Source organism: Balaenoptera physalus, assembly GCF_965194825.1.
Source record: "Balaenoptera physalus genome assembly, chromosome: 10".
NCBI lineage: Eukaryota > Metazoa > Chordata > Mammalia > Artiodactyla > Balaenopteridae > Balaenoptera > Balaenoptera physalus.
In genome coordinates this window covers 71987953-71995122 of record NC_138889.1, presented here as the reverse complement: position 1 = coordinate 71995122, position 7170 = coordinate 71987953, and positions in this window count along the sequence as shown.

The window sequence follows — 7170 nt, the reverse complement described above, 5'->3', positions numbered from 1 at the left end:
CTGGCATTAGCTTAGTTAGTGGTCAAAGTTTACGTGATGTTGATGACTCTCAGGGAACTGCCAGGTCTCATTAAACTTTCCTAACAATTGTCACAACTGTGAAATAATTCCAGGGCTTCTAAGAAGGGATCCACACTTGCTACTTTTATGAGAGCTAGGAGGGCTTCCCCGGTGGCACAGTGGTTAAGAATCCGCCTGCCAATGCAGGGAATATGGGTTCAAGCCCTGGTCCGGGAAGATCCCACATGCCATGGAGCAACTAAGCCCGTGTGCCACAGTTGCTGAGCCTGTGCTCTAGAGCCCATGAGCCACAGCTACTTAGTCCATGCGTTGCAACTACTGAAGCCTGTGCACCACAACTACTGAGGCTGTGCTCTAGAGCCCGCGAGCCACAACTACTGAGCCTACGTGCCACAACTACTGAAGCCCACGCACCTAGAGCCCATGCTCCACAACAAGAGAAACCACCGCAATGAGAAGCCCAAGCACCGCAACGAAGAGTAGCCCCCGCTCACCGTAACTAGAGAAAGTCCGTGTGCAGCAACAAAGACCCAATGCAGCCAAAAATTAATTAATTAATTAATTTTTAAAAAAGATGTCAGAGAACTTGTAAAAAAAAAAAAAGAGAGAGAGCTAGGAAAAGGATATTGGACAAAATCTAAACAGGGCTTCTTTCATCTACAAAAAGAAGCTGAGCTACCATGACATCTCCAATACCCTCTCTCAGTTATCAATATGCCATCTCACAAGAGAGAAGCTCAGACAACTTCAAAACTTAGGAAGTTACTTTGTTTTATTGCCAGTATCTCTGTCCTTATAGACTTCCAGAACAGAATCACCAGACTGAATTTATTCCACCAGTGAGTCAGTTGCTTATTAGCACTTTTGACATTCAGATGGTTCCAGACAAAGGCTAAACAGGGGGTAAGTCTCAAGTGTAATCAGTGGAAACTCTTTTGCTGAGGGACTCTCCTCTCCTGGGCAGTGGGCCAGGGCATGGGTTTCTTTCACAAACTGCCAGCACTGCTGTGTCTTTTCTATTACCCTCGAAAATCATGTCACCTGAGAGGTCAAGAGTTAAACTGGCTGTGCAGTCTGAACTGTGAAGTTTGGAAGTAAATCCGAATGGACCAATAGCCTGGATCTGTTTCATGAGTAAACAGAGGAGTTCAGGCTTGCGACCCTATAAAGTTAAGCCAATATTAGTTATAGAGGAAATCCTGTTTGCTCTTTCTTCTTTTATAGTTGCTTTTAAAAAAGAACTCAAGTAGAGGTTTTGGTATGTTCTAATGCTAAAAACACGATTTCTCATACATGCGCTCTCACACATGCGTGCGCGCACACACACACACACACACACACAAAACCAAGAATGTTTGTAACCAAACAGAAAGGAAATCACTGCTGTCTTTACAGTGAGAATTAAGGATGTTTTCCCAATATCCTTCAAGTATAAAACTTAAATGTCCCTATTTATGAAATGGGAAATACTCATCTAGGTTCTGATGCCATGTTTTGGCATCATAATTATTAAGATAAAGATAAGTAAGTGGGACTTCCCTGGTGGTGCAGTGGTTAAGAATCTGCCTGCCAATGCAAGGGACACGGGTTCGAGCCCTGGTCCAGGAAGATCCCACATGCCACGGAGCAACTAAGCCCGTGCGCCACAACTACTGAGCCTGTACTCTAGAGCTGGTGAGGCAGAACTACTGAAGCCCACACGCCTAGAGCCCGTGCTCCGCAACAAGAGAAGCCACCGCAATGAGAAGCCTGCACACCGCAACGAAGACCCAACACAGCCAAAAATAAATAAATAAATAAATAAATGTTAAAAAATAAAAAATAAAATAATAAAATAATTTCCTCTTCTCTGACGCTGAAGCCACCCTAAAGCTTGGGCCTAAATTAGCCTCTCTTCCTGCTGTATTCTTTTAGCTCTTTATATAAATATATTATAGTATCTTAACATTGTATCTTTGTTGATTAATTTTATTTTATTTTTTTTATTATTATTATTATTTTTTTGGCTGCATTGGGTCTTCGTTGCTGCACACGGGCTTTCTTTAAGTTGTGGCGAGCGGGGGCTACTCTTCATTGCGGTGCTTGAGCTTCTCATTGTGGTGGCTTCTCTTGTTGTGGAGCATGGGCTCTAGGCCACGGGCTCCAGTAGTTGTGGCACACGGGCCCTAGAGTGCGTAGGCTTCAGTAGTTGCAGTACACAGGCTCTAGGGCATGTGGGCTTCAATGGTTGTGGCTCACGTGCTCTAGAGCGCAGGCTCAGTAGCTGTGGCGCACAGGCTTAGTTGCTCCATGGCATGTGGGATCTTCCTGGACCAGGGCTCGAACCCGTGTCCCCTGCATTGGCAGGCGGATTCTTAACCACTGCGCCACCAGGGAAGTCCCTTGTTGGTTAATTTTTAATTTTTCTCCCTGGTTTAGATGAGGAACCATGTCATGTTCATCTTTTTTTTCCCACAGAATTTCTAGCACACTGCTTAAAACAGGAGGAGATTCGATAAATGTTAGTTAAATGCATTAATAAATAAGCAGTGGCCTTGGAGGCAGAAACACAGCCAGTGTGTCGAAAATACAGAACAGAGAATCATCATTCTACTAGTGTAAATATGGCTCCATGTAAGATCCTCTGTTCTAGAACTCAAATCCGGTGAGAGAATGGGTGCAAAACATTTTACAAACCTAGGTAAATGTGGGCCAACGTCACTGGTACTTATTATTTAGTAGCCTTCGGGGAATAGTTTCTGAATCTGTGAATCAGCAGTCTGTGAAGACAAGAATGAACTTGGCTTATTGCAATAGGAGGATCATGAAAGGATCAGTAAATTGAAGCAAGTTGACAAGATGTTGTCCCATAATACAGTAGGAGTCCAGTTTTGAAAAACTGGGTCTTGCTGAAGTCTTTCCCAGTTACTCATTTCTGTGCCCTGGTTTATAAATGACCATTTCTTTAGATGCTTAAGTTTTGGATAATTTCATATAGCATTACCAGAAATATATGTTCCCAGGTACAAGATACACAGGATTGATTGGTCAAGGAAACGTGTTATATTTGGATAACTCTACTGAGAGGCAAAAATAACTGACGCATTTTGAAGCGACCATTGGTAATAAGCTTCAGCGGTTCTGGAAGATGCAATAAAAATATCAGGGCAATTTGACAAGCTACTGTGATTCAAATAGATGTTAGTGGTAACCAAAGTTCACAACTATGTCAATGAAGCTGGATTCCATTAAGTCAATCAGTAACTAAGGAAATAGTTAATTGAGATACAATCACAAACTAGAAAAACAGGATAAAGTAAGAGGAATAATCACATTTCTCGATAGTCACATGCTATCAAACATCAGAATCTGATGTCTGAAAGATAAAGCAGGCTGATTTCAAAAATGGAAAAGGAGGCTATGAGCTAGGGCATGAGTAATTCCACCAAAGCAGTCAAATGCGAGTCTTTCTGAAAAGCAGATGACGTCCTCACAGAAGGGAGCTGCCTAAAACCTACTAGAACATAGCTCTAGGCTACAAGCATAATCTGCCTAAGGTCACACAGCTAGTAAATTGCAAAGTGGGTTTTCAACACTAGGTTGAATGACACCAAAGCCCAAGTCCTCTCTTTTCTAGACAAGGGATAACCAAGCTATGTGCCAAGCTGCTGGGGTATGCTGTCCCTCACCACTTTGTCTGATTCCAGTTGCAGAAAAGCCATGGGTAGCAGCAGCAGTAAGTAGGAAGCTTTCAGCTTCTCCAGCTCACCTCTTATGCCCTTATATTAAAAATAAAACCAGGAATTAAAGAGGTTCAGGATGACCTCAAGCCAGGAAGCTGAAGTTCTGAAATGGCTAATCGATTCCTGAGCTAACAACAAATCCTAGTAAGCTGTTAAATTCCTACTTCTGTATTTTCTAGGAATTAGAGAAAAATACCTATTTGTTCATTCTTTCATTTAACAAGAAATTATCGAGTGTGTACCATGCGCCAGTCACCAGAGATCCAGAGGTTAATAGAAAAAGACTTCTGCTGTTAAGAAGCAACGTAGGGCTTCCCTGGTGGCGCAGTGGTTAAGAATCTGCCTGCCAATGCAAGGGACACGGGTTCGAGCCCTGGCCCAGGAAGATCCCACATACTGCGGAGCAGCTAAGCCTGTGCGCCACAACTACGGAGCCTGCGCTCTAGAGCCCGCGAGCCACAACTACGGAAGCTTGCACGCCTAGAGCCCATGCTCCGCAACAAGAGAAGCCAAGACAATGAGAAGCCCGTGCACCACAACGAAGAGTAGCGCCCGCTCGCCGCAACTGGAGAAAGCCCACGTCCAGCAACGAAGACCCAACACAGCCAAAAGTAAAAAAACAGAAAAAAAAAAAAAAAGAAGCAACGTAAGTGAGGCGGAAGGAGGAGGGAGAGACAGACAAGCAAATAATTTCAGCACAATGTAGCACTGATATTGAGAATTTTAAAAATAATAAATATAGGGACATCACATTGAGGGAGAAACATATCTCTTCCCAATTCCTGATGTTTCCTTCCAGATGGAGGGGGCTCCACTAATGTAATACGCCTAATTTCCTCCACCTCTCAACTCTTTCCCCAGGAGAGGAGAATTTACTTAATCTGATTGATGACAATGAAAAGAGAAAGTGGCATGCTTACGCAAGCTCCCTCTTGCGTTTATCCCCTCTGTCTGTCTGCCTCTCTGTTTTGTCTCGCTCTCACTCTCTCTCCCACCCCCTCTCTTTTTTTTCTCTTGGCCACAAGGCATGGGGGATCTTAATTCCCCACCAGGGATCAAACCCATGCCCCCTGCATTGGAAACACGGAGTCTTAACCACTCGACCACCAGAGAAGTCCCTCTCCTTGCAGCCAGCCTGCCTGTAAGGAAGATAATTTCTCTGCTTTTCCACTCCCCAAGTTTTCCAGAAACAAGTCCCATGTAAGGAAGCCTGCAGAAGTTCAGCACTGTCCATGACCAGGGGTTCAGTATTAGGAATCCTTCTTGTTCATAGACACAAATCACATTCTCTAACATCAGGTTTATCCATAATAAATTTGTTCTGTTTCAAAAGGCAATGTGTAATGGTTAAGTGCATAGACTCTGGAGCCAAACTGGTTAAAAGCCCAGTATTTGCCACTTAATAACAGCCATGTGACTTTGGGCAAGTTACTTAACTTCCCTGTGCTTCAATTTCTCCACCTACAAAAATGGGACTAAGAGTATCTACTCACAGAATTATTGTGAAGATTGAGATCATATATACAAAGCACGTAGAACAGTGCCTATTACAAAATAAGTGTTCCACAAGTTTGAGCTGTCATTGCTATTATCATTATTATTTTTGACCCCATCTGTCTTAATCTTTTATTTCTCAATTTGTTGAAAAGTTGGGCAGGAAGGGGAAGTGCTATTGATTGGGATCCTCCAACTCTCACCTCCAACAATTATGGAAGTTTAAGAAGTCTTATACGGTTTTTAGAATCATTGCCCTTTTGTTTACAGTTCTTGGCCCCCTTATTAGGTGAAATCTGAAAGCCTCTATCATTGGATTCCAAATGTCAGGCCAAGATTCTCAGACTTTAGCCCAAGTGAGATTGAGATTGACGAAGCTAATTAGTTGTGTCAGATTTTTCAGTCCCCGCTTTCTGATTTTTCTTTTCAGCCAGGTTGGCCCCTCTAATCAAGGCAGGCAGGCAGGCAGTTGCTTACCTGATTCTCAAAGATTCCTCCCAGGTCCTTCAGGTTTTCTGCACGTTCCAGAGATCCCTCCTTGCTCTGGCATCTGCACTTCCTACCCTGGTCTTTGCAAAACCTTCCTAGGAGAAGAAGGCTTTTCTCTACCTAGTCACAGGATTCTTTCCCTGGATTCAGACCTGCCCTAAGGAGTTTAATGGAGGAAATGAACGGGTAGGCAAAAATAATTGGAATACAATGTGTTAAGTACAGCCAAGGAGATATCTAAATGGCACTAAAGGAGTACAGCAGTCAGGACCGGTAACAGATGGCATACTCAAAAAGAATGATTAAAGAGAGTTTAAAATAATTTATTTAGAAAGGTGTAAGCAGAGTTAGGGATAATTAAGCACCAACACTGAGAAACTGCTCCCACCCTTAGGCCTAAAGAGGCGAAGGAAAGGAGCTATTATCAAAATCCAGAGAGACAGCTCTAGCTATAAGGGAGGATTCCTAACAGGAACTTTTTGGTAGATTAATGCAGCCCTTGCCAATCCAAGGCCTGGGAGGGAGGGAGTTAAGGAAATATTACTACAATTTTATTCTCTTCTGTCCTCTGAGCTTCTTCCAGGGCCTCCCATTGTTCAAATCCACCAGAAAGTCAGAGAAAACCCGGTTAATATTGTCCAAAGAGGTCAGCTTCCCAGGGCACAAGATAGATGGAAAGTGGTAGAGAGGGGGTCAAAAAGGTCAAGCAAAGAATAGCCCAGCACAGAGAGTAGAGGTACTAACTCTTCCAGAGGACTTCAAAGGAGATAATATTTGAGATACATCTTGAAAGACAAGTAGGGGTTTTCCCAGTGCAGATTCTACACAAAGAGAGAGCATATTCAGTAGCTCATGGTTATAAAAGGGGCATGCGTGGTATATGTAGGCAAGCAGTCCCATTTGGCAGAAAGACATAATACTTGTGGAGAGATGAGCCTGAAAAGAACACTTAGGACCAGATTATAAAGATTCTTAAAGGCCATGCTACATGACTGGACTTAATCCTGTAGTTAGTCAGGGTCTGTTCAAAGACTTTCAGAGAGGGTGACATAAGCATATTTAAGTTAGGAAAAGATAATTTCAATGTCAATATAGTGGATGGCCTGGAGTATTGAGAAACCAGAAGCAGGAAGTTCATTTTGGAGGTCTTTGCAATAGTCCAGGCAATATATAAGGGTGAGTGGCACTAAAGCAGTGGCGATGATGAAGCAAAGAATCTATTCTGAAGATAAAATTAACAGAATTTGATGACCTAGTAACTATGGGAGTGCCAGCAAAGGCAGGTTCTAAATGAGCATCCAATTTCTAGTTTGAGAGACTAGGCAGATGGTGGTACTGTTCATTATGAGAGAATTCAAGAAGACTAGGCTTGTGGACGACTACACAGAGTTCGGCTTCATACACACGATGTTTGTGTGCCTGTGGAGCACTAGTGGGGAAATGT